At 38.9% G+C, this 20,023-nt stretch overlaps 1 protein-coding gene across 7 annotated transcripts in view; it reads right to left on the bottom strand.

Annotated features, from left to right (window-relative positions):
• The window catches only part of RBPJ (recombination signal binding protein for immunoglobulin kappa J region), a 244,134-nt gene that overhangs the window by 86,203 nt on the left and 137,908 nt on the right, over positions 1-20,023 (bottom strand). The gene's annotated exons all lie outside the window — the stretch shown is intronic.

Below are 20,023 nucleotides of genomic sequence, written 5' to 3'. Positions count from 1 at the left end.
TGTGATATACTTGATAGTTCTGTGATATTCTCACCTCACTCTCATTTTAACTTCAATTAGAAAATTACTGCCACAAAGTATCATGATTTTAGACACTTTCACAATTAACAGGTTGTAACTCCTCCCTATTTTAGGTTACATTTATCAACCAAGTTATTTCATCAGATGCAAAGGCTGTTTTATTTCACCTATCAGTTTAAATTCTTCAAACAGTTCTAAAGTCAATCATGTAATACTAGAACATGTATTACAACACCATCTCTGCTTTGGGCACTTCAGAGTACACATAATTTTGTGCATTTTACTAATCGTCACAATTATCCAGTGGTTATATTTAAAACCTCAAGTCATCTATGTCCAGTCTAACATTATATTATACCTTTGACCACTGTGGTGTCTACCACTAGTAGGATAAGCATTTTAAGTCATTTTTCCAACAGCCATAATATATGTGAATTGTACAAAGTAAAATCTTCTGTAAACATCCCTGTGGCAGCAAACACTATTTTCAAACAGTAGGTTTCTACAGGAGTGTAGTGCTTTGTATAGTTTTATCAAATTCAATTTTATCATATCCACTTTTCAATAACAAACAAAAACCCCAAGATTCCTCCCACCAAAAACCAACAAACAAAAAACTCAAACAAATGCAACCCAAATGTCTACCAGGAGATGGATGGATTTTTTAAATGTGGTAGTACATGCATACAATTAAACACTGCTGCAGCAGCAGCAGCAGCTGCTGCTAAGTCGCTTCAGTTGTGTCCGACTCTGTGAGACCCCATAGACAGCAGCCCACCAGGCTCTTCCGTCCATGGGATTCTCCAGGCAAGAGTACTGGAGTGGGGTGCCAATGCTTTCTCCGACAATTAAACACTATTCTACCTTAAACAGGCAGGAAATTCTGACACACGCTACAACATGGATGAAAATTGAAGACCTCATGTTAAGTGAAATAAGCCAGTCACAAAAGGAGAATACTTCATGACTCCACTCACATGAGGTACAATTTCATAGAGACAGAAAGCAGAATGGCAGTTACCAAGGGCTCAGGGTAAGGAGGGACAGAGGTTTAGTGGGTTCAGAGTTCCAGTTTAGGAAGATGGAAAAAGTTCTGAAGATGGATGGTAGTGACAGTTGCATAACGATATGAATGCACCTAATACCACTGAACTGTAAGGCTAAAAATGGTTAAAAAAAATAAGTCTTATTTTACACACATTTTGCTACAATTAAACTGAAGACACCTCGTGGAAATACATCAACAGTGGATAGTAAATTATCTTCCTTATATTTTAATAAACTTTGCCTTTATCACAAATCTATTTCTCATTCTATTTTTGTAAATGGTGCCAGGAAAATTCCTTTATCTTTTGCTGCACTACATGGCTTGCAGAATCTTAGTTTCCTGACGAGGGATGGAACCCAGGCCCACGAAAGTGAAACTGCCAAATCACTGGACCACCAGGGAATTCCCAAGAAAAGTAATTCTAAATGTATGCTAAGAACTCAAGAATCGTTAACGTTTTAAAGTAAACATTATACTATACAAATATAGTAATATGAGCCCACCTGCCCTGAAGAAAACCCAAACTACATTCAAATACTTTTATATGCATTTAGATACATGGAAAATTGGAAGAATATATTTCAAAATTTTAAAACTGGTTACCTCTGGGGAAGGAAGTAGAACTAGAGGCTTCTAAATTATCATAATGATACAAGAACATATTCTCATATGCGTAACATTCCAAATGGGTTACAAACAGGCACAGAGATACATAGATAACCTCTCTCATTCCTGATCTACCTGGCCTAATCTAGTTCCTACTCTATTTACCCAAAGATGCAAAACTTAACTGAATGGCAGTGGCTACGTACAACAGAAGCACAAGCAGCCTAACTTGGCACAGATCTACGGTGGCCCAGGCACCCTAATGACATTCACAGCTACCAGTGCAACACTTCTCAGGCCCAGTCTAGCAGAGTTGACTAGACAGCCACGTTTTCACTCAGCCACTACTTAGTCTTACCCTTCTATTGACTCTGTCTTCTTCCATTTAAAGGAATCTTTACAAACACTGGGTACTTGCAGTTTTTAAATTAATCTGTCTCCTACAAGAACCACATGTCCTGACAGGGAGGGTCAGAGAACAGACAGTATCCCAGGTATTTCTGAACAAAATATCCTGCCCCCAGATTCCCAGAACTCATCTTTCTCTAGCATAATTTGAAAGCTTAAGGGAATTCCCTGGCAGTCCAGTGTTTAGGACTTGGCCCTTTCACTGTTTGAGGGCTTAGGTTCAAGTCCTGCTCAGAAAACTAAGATCCCAAACTAAGATCCCAAGCCAAATGGCATGGCAAGGGGGAAAAAAAAGGTTTAAAAATGATAAGACTAAGAAATCCTTCACAAAGCCATTGATGAAATCCCCAGTCCTAAGTAATCAGTCCTTACTTTTCTGTACTTGCAAAATGTCTCTATTATAGGAGTCACTGTGTTCCACTTTATATTAGTTATGAGCATAGCTGGATTCCCCACTAAGGCACAAAGACTACACTCTCTTGACCCATCTTTTATAAACTTAAATTATTCAAAGATATTTATTATCTGTAACAGGTTCTCAAGAAATGGCTCCTGAATAGAATTTGTTGAACACGGTTCCGTGCATGATACTAGGTACTAGCTCACAGACATGATGTTCAATTTCAGAATAAAACTGTCAATAAGCAATTTCAAATCAAATAAGAAGGATCAGTGAGAAGAAGTCTTATAAAGTTCCATTTCAACTTATTTGGTTAACTGAAAGTTTTGAGTTGAAAGAGAGATTATAATCTCAAAAACCACTACAAGTCAGGGGCAAAAGCAGTATATTAGTGGCACTTAAGCAGAAATGAAGTTCATCTCCTTTGCAACTGAAGGGAAAAAATCTGTTTATATCCCCTTTACATCACATAAGCCTAAATTACAGCTTCTGCATGTTCTGATTATTTTACCAGTTTCCTATGTAACACTTTGTCAAAAAAATGAAAATACAAATCTCATTTATCATATATTTTGTGTCTATTTTCCTCATGACCCACATTTGACAGTAAGAACAAAATCCTGCCTTCTTGTATTAAATATTAAATAAAATTGATAAGGATCTAAAAATCATTTGAGAAGTGTTAAACTTGCTGAAAATATTCCTTGATAGTGGTATATGCTATGCTTTGCTCTGAATAGTATTATGAATTATAAATGACAACTGCCAGTAAGAGCTAATACTTACTATCAGTAAATATGGTGTGTAAAAAAGATTGTCAGGTCTTATCTCCTTTATTTACAACCAAACTTCCATGGGCAGGTATAATAAATTAGTTCTACTTTACAGTAACAGAAATTGAGGCTTAAAGAAGTCAAGCAACTTGCAAGAAAATGATGTTTAAGAAGTACAGCCAGAGTTGAAAGCCAGATCTTCCTGACTCCAAAACTAATACAGCTGATCCTTGAACAACACTGTTTGAACTGTGCGGGCCCAGTTATACAGGGGTTTTCCTCCAATAAACATGCACTATAGGACCATGCAATCCGTGGCTGAATGAATCTGAGGATGAGCAACCATGGGTACAGAGAGCTGAGCTGCAAAGTTTCATGGGGATTCTCCACTGCACAGGGTCTGGCACCACTAACCCCCAAGTTGTTCAAGGGTCAACGGAATTCACCTGCCACTCATTCTACGCATTTAACAAATTATATCAAAATAAGTCTGTTCTGATACAATGTATGTTTCTTTGCTGTGAATTACTTCTTCAGTTCAGTTCAGTCGCTCAGTCGTGTCCGACTCTCCGCAACCCCATGAATCGCAGCACGCCAGGCTGTCCATTCACCAACTCCCGGAGTTTACTCAAACTCATGTCCATAGAGTCGGTGATACCATCCAGCCATCTCATTCTCTGTCGTCTCCTTCTCCTCCTGCCCCCAATCCCTCCCAGCATCACGGTCTCTTCCAGTGAGTCAACTCTTTGCATGAGGTGACCAAAGTATTGGAGTTTCAGCCTCAGCATCAGTCCTTCTAATCAACACTCAGGACTGATCTCCTTTAGGATGGACTGGTTGGATCTCCTTGCAGTCCAAGGGACTCTCAAGAGTCTTTAACACCACAATTCAAAAGCATCAATTCTTCGGCGCTCAGCTTTCTTCACAGTTCAACTCTCACATCCATACATGACCACAGGAAAAACCATAGCCTTGACTAGACAGACCTTTGTTGGCAAGGTAATGTCTCTGCTTTTTAATATGCTGTCTAGGTTGGTCATAACCTTCCTTCCAAGGAGTAAGCATCTTTTAATTACATGGCTGCAGTCAGCATCTGCAGTGATTTTGGAACTATAAACAGTATGGAATGATGCTGGTGTAAAAGTCATGATGCTTCATACACTGTTTTTCCTAGCATACTAAATGTTTTAAGCAAACTGAGGAAAGATTTTTCACAAACAAACATAAAAGCTTAGTAATAGATGAATATTTTAAGGAAAGAGCCCTGAAAATCTACAAAAGTACTTTTCCTTCTTATAAGCAGTTGGTTTAGTGGCTTCAGGAATTGTTCTTCTTTCAGTTTGGGTCAACCTATCTGCCAAAGCTGCCTGCGCAAATGAAGCAAAAAAAAAAAAAAACCTCCCAGTAATAATAAACAATGGATTAATGAAGAATGCTACACATAAAATTAAGATTTTTCATTTTAATGAAGACAGCCTCTTAGAAGCAATGCCCTTCCAGGACCTACAACTAGAAGAAGCTGAGCCTAACGTTCAAGATTCCAAAGACTGACAGTAAAAAAAAGGTACAAATGCTAGTCTTTTTATTATTAGGATTGTTTTGTCTTCAGTTATTATCCAAGATCAGAGTTTCATGGAATTTCACTAGTCTCTTTTTTTGCCCATGAGCTTATTACTTTCACTGCACAAATCTGCAAATCTCAAGTTTTGTCAAGCTACATAGTCATTCCTCAGTATTTGCAGATGATTGGTTCCAGGACCCCCTCACATACCAAAATCTGCAGATGCCCAAGTCCCATATATAAAATAACATAGTATTTGCATAAAACCTATGTATAGCCTCATCTCTAGATTACTTATAATACCTAATATAATGTGAAAAGAAAGTGAAAGTGTTAGTTGCTCAGTCATGTCTGAGTCTGCAACTCCATGCACTGTAGCCCAGACTCCTCACTGCATGGGATTTTAAAGACAAGAATACTGGAGTGGGTTGACATTTCCTTCTCCAGGGTATCTTCCCAACCCAGGGATGGAACCCAGGTCTCCTACACTGCAGGCAGACTCTTTACCATCTCAGCTTCCAGGGAAGCCCCCTTTTTTCAATGAAATACAATGCAAATGTCCATAAATACTATATAAATAGCTATGCCAGCAAGTGGTAAATTCAAATTTTGCTTTTTAGGAACTTCTGGAATTTTTTCCCACAAAATATTTTTGAATCACAATTGACCTCTCAGATGTAGAATCTGCAGGTACAAGGTGAAAGTGTTAGTCACTCAGCCGTGTCCTACTGTTTACAACCCCAACAACTGTAGCCCACCAGGCACCTCTGCCCATGGAATTCTCCAGGCAAGAATACTGGAGTGGGTTGCCATTTCCTTCTCTCTTCTTTCTCTTCCCAACCAGGGATTGAACCTGGGTCTCCTGCAATGCAGGCAGATTCTTTACTGTCTGAGCCACCAGGTAAGTTTGGCAGCAACTTCAGTGTGCATTAGACAAAACATTCCTTATGAACCTTTAGTACATGGACTGACTAAAATGCCATGGATAGTTTTTTGTGAGGTAAACTCCAATGCTACAGAGAAAATAATGTGTGTTAAAACTGCTCCATTAGGAGTAAAATGCTGCAGGAGTGATTAACGCTACTTTGATGATTTGTTATTGATCTTTAAACAAAGGTCAATGTAGACATGAGAAACACACACACCCCAACACAGCTCTTAATGTACTTCATTTCTTAACAACTAGAGAAGATGATCCTATGGAGAATGATTCTACTGAATAAGGCTATTCAGCTTACATGTATTTCCAAAGCTACAAATACAGCATCAAAACAAAAAGTTCACATAGAAAGATAAACATAGTTTGCATAGGAAACAGGCCATATAAAACATATATTTTCATACACAGTTGCCCAAAATTAATTGTTTATAACAAAGCATTCTCGGAAAAAATTACTCAAGTGATACCTGGAGACCTAAGTTAAGTGACTAAATGTAGGTTTAGGTTCTGATAACTAATTCCCACACCAACAAACAATCCCCTGATCACTAGAAAGGTGTTCTACAATTCAACTCAATTCTGACACTACCTACCCAGATTTGAATAAAACCTATACATATCCTCATCTCTAGATTACTTGTAATACCTAATACAATGTGAAAAGAAAGTCAAAGTGTTAGTTGCTCAGTCATGTCTGACTCGTTGCAACTCCATGCACTGCAGCCCACCAGACTCCTCCATGCATGGGATTTTAAAGACAAGAATATTGGATAGAAATCTTGTTTCAGAGGTTCCAATGACCTCCACCTTGGGTTTCAGAAGCCAGGCTCAAGCCCAGGTTATTACCTGTGTTTCTGACCAATCAGTTATGCAGATCAGAGGTTCCCAAGATCCCCTCCTTCAGTTCAGCTCAGTCGTGTCCAACTCTTTGCGACACCAAGGACTGAAGCACACCCTCCTTGGATGACTAATTTGCTGGAGTGGCTCACACTTAGTACATTCAGCTCAGCTAGTTCAGTCACTGAGGACCCCAAGGACTCCACCATGCCAGGCTTCCCTGTCCATCACCAACTACCAGAGCTTACTCAAACTCATGTCCATTGAGTCACTGATGCCATCCAAACTACCTCATTCTCTGTCATCCCTTCTCCTCCCTCCTTTAATCTTTCCCAGCATCAGGGTCTTTTGCAATGAGTCAGTTCCTCACATTAGGTGGCCAAAGTACTGAAGTTACAGACTCAGCATCAGTCCTTCCAATGAATATTCAGGACTGATTTCCTTTAGTATGGACTGGTTGCAAGGGACTCTCAAGAATCTTCTCCAACACCACAGTTCAAAAGCATCAATTCTTCAGCACTCAGCATTAAGATCCAACTCTCACATCCATACATGACTACAGGAAAAACCATAGCTTTGACTAGATGGACCTTCATTGGCAAAATAATGTCTCTGCTTTTTAATATTCTGTTTAGGTTGATCATACCTTTTCTTCCCAGGAGTAAGCATCTTTTAATTTCATGGCTGCAGTCACCATCTGCAGTAATTCTGGAGCCCAAAAAAGTAAATTCTGTCACTGTTTCCACTGTTTTCCCGTCTATTTGCCATGAAGTGATGGGACCAGATGCCATGATCTTAGTTTTCTGAATGTTGAGCTTTAAGCCAACTTTTCCACTCTCCTCTTTCACTTTTGTCAAGAGACTCTTTAGTTCTTCTTCGCTTTCTGCCATAAGTGTGGTGTCGTCTGCATATCTGAGATTACTGATATTTCACCCAACAATCTTGATTCCAGCTTGTGCTTCATCCAGTCCAACATGCCTCATGATGTACTCTGCATATAAGTTAAATAAGCAGGGTGACAAAATACAGCCTTGACGTACTCCTTTTCCTATTTGGAACCAGTCTGTTGCTCCACATCCAGTTCTAACTGTTGCCTCCTGACCTGCATAGAGATTTCTCAAGAGGCAGGTCAGGTGGTCTGGTATTCCCATCTCTTTAAGAATTTTCCATAGTTTGGTGTGATCCACACAGTCAAAGGCTTTGGCACAGTCAATAAAGCAGATGTCTTTCTGGAACTCTCTTGCTTTTTTGATGATCCAGCGTATGTTGGCAATTTGATCTCTGGTTCCTCTGCCTTTTCTAAATCTAGCTTGAACATCTGGAAGTCCACGGTTCACATACTGTTGAAGCCTGGCTTCGAGAATTTTGAGCATTACTTTGCCTGCATGTGAGATGAGTGCAGTTGTGTGATAGTTTGAGCATTCTTTAGCATTGCCTTTCTTTGGGATTGGAATGAAAACTGACCTTTCCCAGTCCTGAGTTTTTCAAATATGCTGACATACGGAGTGCAGCACTTTCACAGCATCATCTTTTAGGATTTGAAATAGCTCAACTGGAATTCCATCATCTCCACTAGCTTTGTTTGTAGTGATGCTTCCTAAGGCCCACTTCGCACTCCAGCAAGTCTGGCTCTAGATGAGTGATCACACCATCGTGGTTATCTGGGTTATGAAGGTCTTTTTTGTATAGTTCTTCTGTGTATTCCTGCCACCTCTTCTTAATATTTTCTGCTTCTGTTAGGTCCATACCATTTCTGTCCTTTACTGTGCCCATTTTTGCATGAAATGTTCCCTTGGTATCTCTAATTTTCTTGAAGAGATTCTAGTCTCTCCCATTCTATTGGTTTTTTTTTTGTGTGTGTGTGTGTGTAATAAAGTTTTATTAACGTATAAAGGAGATAGAGAAAGCTACTGACAGAGACATCAGAAGGGGGCAGAAAGGATACCCCCGTTAGTCTTCAGCTGGATGTTATATAGTCACTGCTGCTGCTGCTGCTACTAAGTCACTTCAGTCGTGTCCGACTCTGTGTGACCCCACAGACGGAAGCCCACCAGGCTCCCCCGTCCCCGGGACTCTCCAGGCAAGAACACTGGAGTGGGTTGCCATTTCCTTCTCCAATGTGTGAAAGTGAAGTCACTCAGTCGTGTCCGACCCTTAGCAACCCCACGGACTGCAGCCTACCAGGCTCCTCCATCCATGGGATTTTCTAGGCAATAGTACTGGAGTGGCTTGCCATTGCCTTCTCCGCCATTCTATTGTTTTCCTCTATTTCTTTGCATTGATCACTGAGGAAAGCTTTCTAATCTCTCCTTGCTATTCTTTGGAACTCTGCATTCAAATGGGTATATCTTTCCTTTTCTCCTTTGTCTTTCGCTTCTCTTCTTTTCACAGCTATTTGTAAGACCTCCTCAGACAACCAACCATTTTGCCTTTTGGCATTTCTTTTTCTTGGGGATGGTCTTGATCCCTGCCTCCTGTACAATGTCACGAACCTCTGTCCATAGTTCTTCAGGCACTTTATCAGATCTAATTCCTTGAATCTATTTCTCACTTTCACTGTATAATCATAAGGACTTTGACTTAGGTCATACCTGAATGGTCTAGTGGTTTTCCCTGCTTTCTTCAATTTAAGTCTGAATTTGGCAATAAGGAGTTCATGATCTGAACCACTGTCAGCTCCCGGTCTGGTTTCTGCTGACTGTATAGAGCTTCTCCATCCTTGGCTCCAAAGAATATAATCAATCTGATTTCGGTATTGACTATGTGGTGATGTCCATGTGTAGAGTTACTACAATATTACTACATTACTGATTTATAATAAAGGATATAACTCAAATTGTAAGAGATGCAAAGGGCAAAGGATGGGGAAAGATCTGAAAGTTACCTCATTAACATAATAAAAGACACTTTTTATCACTCTCATTATTTAGGAAATTCAATAGGTTTTAAGAGCTCTGAGTCTGGAACTGTGGACAAGATCAAACATGTATGAGAAATAAATTCTGGTCATCTGATGACCAGATTTATAGATCACAACATCACAGTAGTCAAAAATGTGTTTCTTTTTACTATTAGTCTTAATATTATGCCTATTTCCCTGTTTCTATCTCTATAGTCTCATTATTATGTTCCTCATGTCAGAGATTACACAGTAATCTGTACAGTATTACCCCATTTATTGTTTAAATCAACAGAGTTGGGAAGAGAGGTTATGCATTTTAATAGAATAAAGCAAGAAAATTTCAAGTAATCACTTATCAAAAATTAATACGTAAAACACTATCATTTACTCCAGGAAAGTTTCCTTCCTTTACTACTTTGACTTGAGCAAACATAATAAATTAGTTCATCTTCCATGTGTGCATGCACACTCTGTCCTGACTGACTCTTTGCAACCCTGTGGACTGCAGCCCTCCAGGCTCCTTTGTCTATGGAGTTTTCCAGGCAAGGATGCTGGAATGAGTAGTCATTCCCTTCTCCAGGGGATCTTCCTGACACGGGGACTGAACCTACATCTCTTGCAATTGCCTGCATTGGCAGGCAGGTTCTTTACCACTGTGCCACCTGTATCATCAATTTAGAGTGAAAGTTACTCAAAATCACGTTTTCTGCCTGCATGACATTTTTTAATGCATCACCATGCAAAATCCAGAAACCACACAAGCAAATTATTCCTGTGCATACATCATTATCTCCCAATTTCACACCTAAAACCTGTTTCTTATATCAAAAGATGGAACCTGTAATTAATACCATTGCTCAAGCCAGAACATGAGGTTAGCTTTGACTCCTGTCTTCATTTCACATACCATATCTAATCTTGGCACACTTTGCCTCAGGGTCTTTACATTTGCTGTTCCTTCTTGCTCAAACGCTCTGCCACAGACAACATGCCTCACATTGTCACCTTATCCTTGAGGTCCTTTGCACAAGTGTCCCCATCTCAGAGACCTAAAAACACTTTATCTTGTTGCAACCTCTTCCTGACACTCCCTTATCCTATTCCCAGCACTCTTTCTCTTCTAAAGTCCTTATCTCAATAAATATTATACCCGGGATATAGCTGGCACTCAAAAACTTTGAATATATCACTAGGGCTCATTCAGTTTATGTCAGCATCTGCAGTGATTTTGGAGCCCAAAAAAATAAAGTCTGACACTGCTTCCCCTGTTTCCCCATCTATTTCCCATGAAGTGATGGGACCAGATGTCATGATATTAGTTTTCTGAATGTTGAGTGTCAAGCCAACTTTTTCACTCTCCTCTTTCACTTTCATCATGAGGCTTTTTAGTTTCTCTTCACTTTCTGCCATAAGAGTGGTGTCATCTGCATCCAGCAGTTATTTTTGTAAAATTAAAAACACTTAAGGTAAGCATGGTATTTAAACAATGGCATTTCAACTATAAAATTACATGATTTGTACAGAAATGAAACAACTTACAACTAGCTCTCTGACTCTCATAAAGTATAAACCAAGATTTTTTAGAAAAAAATAATAAGCATATTATATATACAATTTAGAAAAATAATGAAAACTACACTGCGCTCCCTAAAAAATACTTGTCAAGATAAAAAGGGGTTCTACCAGTCTATTAAAAGTATCTTTAAAATTTCGTTCACCTCATTTGTATCACAGCATTTGAGATTTCTGTACATACTTCAATGTGAATATTAGCAAAGTACATTTCAAATAATTACTACAGAATCACATTTATTGGGGTATAAGTTAACTTTTTACTGATACAGGTAAACAACCGAAAGTCTAGAGACTGTAATACAGTATAAAACAAACTGCTGCAGGAGGCATACTGCTCATGAATATCTTCACTGTCACAGCATTATTAAACGTGTGTCCCTCTCCCCAACAAAAGCTGCTTTTAACGTTTACTTTCCATTAACACATAAGAAGTTGTACAATGTTATAGAAAAGGCACCAAAAGGAGTTTCAATTAAGTTTCATCCCCTTGCCTCATTGTGTTCCTTCCAATAAGCATATAAACAAATCAAGGCAAGTCCACCTTAAAAAGATCCATCATCACACCTAGGCTCCATTCCCAACAAATTCTGAACCCCTGGTCTTGAATGAGTCGTCTCCACTTCCTCAATCCACGTCAAACCACATTTTAGCTCCCACCAGTTCACTAAAATTGTTTTTACCAATTTGAAATCCTAAAGTCCTAAACTGGTGAGCATCTGTATTTATTTCATGTGCCTTCTTTGCAGCATGTGACAAAACTGACAAGTTTCCCTCCTCCCAGAAGCACTCGCTCCATTTTTGTGACACTACACTGTCTAGGCTTTTGTCTCACCTTATTGTTAATTTTCCTTTACTAGTTTTTACACCTCTACCTTAAGTGCTGATGCTCACCAGAGGTTTGTCTCTGCTTAACTCCTGAGCAGATTTTGTCCACACTCAAGGTTTTAATTACTATCTAGCAGTCTCCAAGTATATATTTCCAAAAAGGACCTCTCTCTCCCGAGCTCTGGAAACCACAGAAAAAAATGTATACATGTAACTGGTCACTGGAAATCTTCAACTAACTCTCTCACACAGGCCTCAACACAACATGTTCAAAACCAAAAACTTTTCCCCACCAACACTAACTCTACTCTTCATGTCATTTATCTAAGGGCTATCTCATCCTAACAAATGGTACCACCACCTTCCACTCCAACAAAATGTGCAAAGCACCAGCTTTTTCACTTCTTGACAAATTTCTAACAATTCCAAAAGACTACTCACTCTTACAACTTGCCCCAAGCAGTTATACTAAAGAAAAAAAGCTCCATTCTGTCTTTTTAAAATAACTTGTCTTCACAAATTCTGTCATTAGATTCCTTTTGGATATCATTAAAAAATGACTTCAAGTAACAAGCACATGAAAAGATGCTCAACATCACTCATTATTAGAGAAATGCAAATCAAACTACAATGAGATACCACCTCACACCAGTCAGAATGGCCATCGTCAAAAAGTTTACAAATAATAAAAGCTGGAGAGGGTGTGGAGAAAGGCAACACCCTTGCATTGTTGGTGAGAAAATAAACTGATACAGCCACTCTGGAAGAAGGTATGGAGATTCCTTAAAAAGGTAGGAATAAAACCACTGTATGACCCAGCAATCCCAGCAAACTACTAGGCATATACCCTGAGGAAACCAAAATTGAATGTACCTCAGTGTTCATCACAGCACTATTTACAATAGCTCGAACATGGAAGCAACCTAGATATCCAAAGACAGATGAATGGATAAAGAAGCTGTGTTACATACATACAATGGAATACTACTCAGCCATAAAAAGGAACACATTTGAGTCAGTTCTAATGAGATGGATGAACCCAGAGCCTATTATACAGAATGAAATAGGTCGCAAAGAGAAAGATAAATATCATATACTGACATATATACATGGAATTTAAAGAGATGACACTGATTAATTTTATTTTCAGGGCAGCAATGGAGAACAGACCTGTGGACACGGGGGTGGGGAGGAGGGAGAGGGTGAGATGTATGGAGAGAGTAACATGGAAACTTAACAGTACCATATGTAAAATAGAGAGCCAGTGGGATATCTGCTGTATGACGCAGGGAACGCAAACAGGGGCTCCGTGACAGGCTGAAGGGGAGGATGGGGAGAGAGATGGGAGGGAGGTTCAGCAGGGCGGGGACATGGATGTACCTATGGCTGATTCTTGTTGATGTATGACAGAAAACCACAAAATTCTATAAAACAATAATCCTTCAATTAATTTTTAAAAAATGACTTCAAAATACAGATATTTCTTGCTACAGAGTAAACGTAGCTTACAAATGTAAAACTTTTAGAAACCTGATAGTAGACTTGTGCTTTTGAAGTTTCAGGACCATAAGTATACATGTGGATCCCCAATATGTGTGTTTTAAAATTTCCAAAATGGGGTTTCCCTGGCAGTCCAGTGGTTAGGACTCCACGCTTTCACTGCCAAGGGCCTGGATTCAACACCTGGTCAGGGAACCGAGATCCCACAATCCAGGCAGCAGGGCCCCTCCCCACCAAAAAAAATTAAAGGAAAAGGAAAACAGACACATTGGGGGTGGGGGGAGATAATCTTACTAATAACAAGAAAAAGCTTCACATTAGAGCAGAATAAAGGTATGATTTTGCAATTTTTTGTAACTATCACTATATCCTCCGAAAATCTTCCTCATACACAATGGAAACCTATCCTTAATCCTAACAGAAAAGCGCTGGATGGGCTAGTCATCTGACCAAGCAGAAACGAAAACAGCACACTGACGTCAGAGCTAATGAGGAAGAAGGACCCATTACTAGGTAACTCCCCTCACAGGAACAGACTTACCTCCCCCAGGGAACACGGGAACTGCATACACTTCCAACTTTTGGAAGTTCTCAAGTTCACTAAGCCATTCTAGTATCTACATCACATTCTATTGCCAGGTGTCATCTTTCCAAAGTATACCAAGTTGGCGTGATTAGTAAATCGTCCAACATAAACAGAAACCTCAGGAGCACTGCCAGAGATGAGTGCTGGAAAAGCCATCTGTTCATGGAAATAATATTTCTATTTCCCGAGTGATTACCGCTACCAGTGACAATTGTGAAATCCCAAGAGAAGAAAAGAAAATTTAACTGTCTCAAAACTTTAATTATTCATATTAACCAGCCAAAAAACTAAAGCTAAATGTTACAAAAAGGGCTCTCTAATCCCCTAATATATTTGGCTGATTATTCCACTGGTAGTCTACATCTGCTCGACTAAAATCTGACTATGAATCAGATGTAACTCACTGGGAACACTTCTGTATCTAAAAGTGATTGTGGATAATAACTACAATTCACAAAAACTGTTATTTTAACGTGCATAAAACCCTGTCCTACACAATAAAAGAACAGACGTTATTGTCAAAGTTTAAACTCTCAGAAAAAAAAAACAAACCCTTAAACTGTCTTAACCACTAGAAAGAATGAGACAGTTTAACAACAACAAAAAAGTTAATTTCAACAGCATATTCAACCTGTATTTTTTTTAATATCTTCAATAATAAGCAATTTATGATTAGGAAGCATGTTAAACACTGCCTTTACAAATAAAGTGAATCGATTATGTTGATTTAAACACAAAGTTTAGAGGTTTGCAAATACATACTCTAATAACTGCATAAATACTGACCTGTAATCCCACACATACAGTTATGGGATTTTTTGCTTTGATTTTTGGTCAGAGTCTCATTTAACTACTGTTTTTCAACCATTCCCTCTTTTTCATTGACTTTTTGAAATAAATTATTTTCTAGAATGGAGAAGTTTTATCTTCTAGATATTTCAACAGAAAATAACCAAGGTTCCCTTATTTCTTGTAGCTCAGTTTTAGACGTGATCTTCAGCATCTCAGAGGAAAACTTTTTAATAATTTATACTTAACTATTAGGATCTGCTCAATAACATATTAAAACCATATAATTTTGATATGAAAACAGGGATATACAGTGTGTCTAAAGCACCATGTAGGAGTTAATTATGTGTGTTACTGTGTGTTACTTGCTCAGTTGAGTCCGACTCTTTCGACCCCACGGACTGTAGCTGACCAGCTCCTGTCCATGGGATTCTCCAAGCAAGAAAACTGGAGTGGGTTATTAGTTCCAAACAATCCAACATTTATAGCTTTAAACAGCAGACATAGGTAAAACATCATTCATAAATACTTGCTTATGAGAAATTACCCAAGGCAAAAATAGCTGAATGACAGAAACTATGTTCATAAACCAACTAAAATTACAGTTTACCTTTACTGTATACATATCTAAGTAATACAATTAAAGATCATCAAAAAGTCAAGCAAAATATCCAAATTCCTTCAAAGTCATAAGAAATGAAGAGCAGTAATAGAAATGACTGCTCCAAAGAGTCCCAGAATAGAAACACTCTCTCTGTACTATCCTAACTCATCCCTCTCAAAACACATTCACCCTTAGGGAACAAACACAGAATTCATTGCAACTGTGGATACAATTTGTGAGCGGCCTTTCATTGCTCCATAAAGGCTCATCATTGTAGATGTTCATCAGTTTTTAAGCCACATCCACAGCTGCTGTCTTAGTTAGAAAAACAACAAAATTTGACAGCAAAAAAACTTTAAAATGACATCTACAGAACAGCTTTACATAAAACAAAATGAAAAGTACTCCAGTATAATAAAAAGAATGAATATATCTCAAGTACCAAAAACATGAGACTCAAGTCATTTTTAATAGTGATATCTTTCACTTACATGAATGATGTGAGAATTACGCTCTAAAGTCTTCAAGCACTGCAGTATCATTTCTAACTTAAAGCCTAGATCCAAGATATCATTTACACAGAAGATAAGTGAAGCAGGGATATTATCAAATTAGTTAGTGGTAAACTGTGTCTATTTCATGACCACCAGCCTGTGTTCTTTCAAAAACCTTCGTTCCAAAATCATATAATAAACTTCAGAAGCAAAAATTCCCACATAAAACTGCTCTTAAAAAAGTCTATTAAAAAAAACTCCTGTATAAACCAATTCCCTATTCAACTTGACCCTCCTGCATCAGATCTGTTCTCTGACTGGACTGAGGAAAGGACTCCTGTGGTTAGTGAGCACAGCCAATCATGTGCTGATGGATGATTAAGACTTAGCCACACACGGGGAAGGAAGGATGCCAGTAGCATCATCACATTAGACTCCATAATCACCAGATGATGTTCACGGCAATGGGACTGGAATCCAGACACATGAGTTTGAATTTTAACCCCCCACCAACCAGCAGGTGGACTTGATTAAGTTTCTGTAAAACAAAAGAACACTATCTTCCTCTCCAGACAATGGCAAGGTCTTCCATCCCTGGGTTGGGAAGATTCCCTGGAGGAGGGCATGGCAACCCACTCTAGTATTGTTACCTGGAGAATCCCCATGGACAGAGAAGCAAAGAGGTCAAACACAACTGAGCGACTAAGCACAGCACAGAACAAATGCAACAAGAGAGCTCAAAGCTGCCGCTGTTGCTGCTGCTAAGTCACTTCAGTCGTGTCTGACTGTGCAACCCCATAGACGGCAGCCCGCTAAGCTCCTCTGTCCCTGGGATTCTCCAGGCAAGAACACTGGAGTGGGTTGTCATTTCCTTCTCCAATGCATGAAAATGAAAAGTGAAAGTGAAGTCGCGCAGTCGTGCCCAACTCTTAGCGACCCCATGGACTGCAGCCTACCAGGCTCCACATTAGATGAATCTATTTATACCAGGGGGGCCTATAAAATCTTTTAAGTATAACATACAACAATAAAAGTAGGACTTAAAAATTAATGAGAAAACGACAGAGCATTCAGACAGTGGAACACTTCATTTATTCATTCAGTCAACAAACACATATTGCGTACCCACTATATTCCAGTGGGGAAGAGAAATAAAAAAGCGAATAACATGCATTGTTAGAAGGTGATACATGTCAGTGAGTAAAATAAAACAAGGGAAGGGAACAAAATGAGGAATCAAAAGTAGGATAAATGCAGTAAAATGAAAAAGCACTATAAAGGAGATTTTTTTAAAAGTGCCAGTGAGGTGGGAAACCAGAAGTGTGGTATCCTAGAAGTCAGAGAAAAAAAAAGTTTGAACAAGATGTCAAATGCGATTGATCAAGTCAAGTCAAATAACACTGGGGGGCGGGGGGGCGCAGGGAAAACTGCACATTCACCTGTGTGGGGGGAACTGGCTACCATGACAAGAACAATTTTGCTGAGGTGGTCCAGACAAAACCCTGACTTAAAAAAGGTTTAGGGGAAATGGAGTAAGAGTAACTGGAAATAGAAAGAACTCCTCATACAAAGTTTGTTTCAAAGAGAAACAAAGTAAAAAGCGAGTAACATACATTGTTGAAGGTGATACATGCCAGTAAAGTATTTATTTGTTCATATTTCTTCAAGAGAAACAGGAACTAGTGGGGAGTGGGCAGTCCAGATGAGAAAAAGCAACATGTTTATATATTGTCAAGAACGCTTCACTGCTACTGCTGCTGCTGCTAAGTCACTTCAGTTGTGTCCGACTCTGTGCAACCCCATAGACAGAAGCCCACCAGGCTCCCCCGTTCCTGGGATTCTCCAGGCAAGAACACTGGAGTGGGTTGCCATTTCCTTCTCCAATGTGTGAAAGTGAAAAGTGAAGTGAAGTCGCTCAGTCATGTCCGACCCTTAGCGACCCCATGGACTGCAGCCTACCAGGCTCCTCCATCCATGGGATTTAAAGGTAAAAATTGAGACCAACGGGAAGGCCAGAGAGCTAGCCAACGTCATAGAGTAGCTGAGAAAGCAAGGGATCTAAGGCACAAGTAGAGAGTTTGCCCTTAAGTTTGAAAGTATACTCACCCCACTGTAAGCAGTGCATATCTCTGGAGTTGGGATTTAGGTGTGCAGTGGAACTATCTTATTCACTTTACTATATTGATCTTTGTTTACAAGTAATATGTATTTGTCTAAATGACTTTAAAAACTCAAGACAGCATTTTAGGATGGTGGTGGCATCACTTTAGTTTTTCAGCCTTTCCACATAAAAAGCACTCAGACAACAAAATCAAAATCTGTGGACAACATTTAGAAAAAAATTAGGTTACCAGGTAACCCCACAAACCCCCAATACTAACAGGTGTACGATAATGAACTACCAAAAGCCACAGACTAAAGAAGGAAGCAATTCGGGGCTGCGGGGGAAGGAGTTGACAAGGCTATGACAGTGGTTGGTCCAACTAGGAGATGAAACTGGCTTGGAGAATAAAACAATGGCAGTGAGCAAGGAAAGGAGAGCCCAGAATATGAAACAGCTCAGCGGTGAAAGAAGCCACCCGCAATGCAGGAGACACAGGAGACTTGGGTTTGATCCCTGGGTTCGGAATGATTCCCTGGAGAAGAAAATAGCAACCCACTCCAGTATTCTTGCCTGGGAAATCCCATGGACAGAGGGCTACAGTCCACTGGGTTGCAAAAGAGTCAGACTCAACTTATAGCTACTAAATAAAAATAAGCCTGTTTTATAGGATGCTATAACAGGTTTAGGTGGTAGGAAAAAACATGTTGTTTTGGAAAAACAAAGTTGGCTGGCCTACAGAACAACTAGTAGTAGTTTTAGAAATACAGATCTAAACATCTGAGGCGATGATACAAATATAAAGTCAAAGAATAGATAAAGCAAGGAAAGAAAGAGACTGCAAACCACAATATTTAAGACTATAGATGAAACAGGCAGAAAAGATGGAATGTTCAAGAGGTTAACATAGTGTCTTAACAGTCAAGAACAAAGACATCGTGGTCAACAAAAAACAAAGGATGCAGGAAAAATAAAACCAGGTTTTGGGAGCCAGTTGAAGGGTTATTTATTAATGGCCTGGATGAAAAATCAGATTTTAACATGTAACAAAAAGAAGCATATAAAAATAAGTGGTAAAGCAGTGGCCTGAAAGAAATGTATGAAAGGAAATCAGCAGTAAGTAATTCTTAAGAGTCTGGCAGCCTGTTGCATACATGCGTGAGATCCTCACAAGAATTCTGAGATATACTCCCCATTTTACAATTGGGGAAACTTAAGTTACAACACAATTATATAAATTGTCCAAAGCCATACAATGTGTATACAAAATAATTAAATGACCTGAAAATTGGTCTCTAGGCGGAAAAGGAGTAAGACGATGGATAAAATCTAAAAACACAAATTGGGGAAAGAGGATTTAACTGATTTAACTTCATCCCAGGAGTATCCGACAAGACTATTTTTAAAATTACACAAAATTTTACTTATAGACAAATGATGCTACTTCAGAGAAACTTTTGAGTTCAAACACTAGTCAAAGTACAGATTTATTTTTGAAGCCCTGCAACAGAGGAGGACATAATAATCTCCTAAGCCTGTACTAGTCTTACTTCCATCTGGGGCTGTCTTGCCATCTAACAGAGAGCTTGGAAGCTTCAAATGATTAACATTTAGGTGAAAAGATAAACAAAAGCTCTCTGAGTACAGGGTAATGCAGTGGCAAGGAAGAAGGAAAGCTGTGTGAACTTGGGTTAAATCACTAAATCCCTGACCCTCAGACTTATCTATAAAATGGAGATACCATCTCCCTTCACAGTGTAGTTGAGGTCTCAGTAGACATTCAACCAAAATGTCAGCTCCCTAATCCCCTTAAATATGTTGTTTGCTTAAAAAAAAAAAAAAATGGTTGCTAAACTAATGACATTTTAAATATAGAATGTTAGCATTTCCATTTAAAACAAAGTTTAAGAATATGCTCCCAGTTGATAACAGTAGCTAATTTCCTAGTGGAAGACTACAGTGGCTCACTTTACATGACATATTCAAGTAACTTTTGAATTTCTTATAACAAACATATTATTTTTCCAACAAGAGAAATAATCACGATGAGTGT

This window comes from Moschus berezovskii, chromosome 5 (assembly GCF_049115385.1).
Source record: "Moschus berezovskii isolate FMDL1 chromosome 5, NW_MosBer_1.0, whole genome shotgun sequence".
Taxonomy (NCBI): domain Eukaryota; kingdom Metazoa; phylum Chordata; class Mammalia; order Artiodactyla; family Moschidae; genus Moschus; species Moschus berezovskii.
The sequence above is the reverse complement of the archived record's forward strand: the minus strand, read 5'-3'. Positions and strand labels throughout refer to the sequence as shown.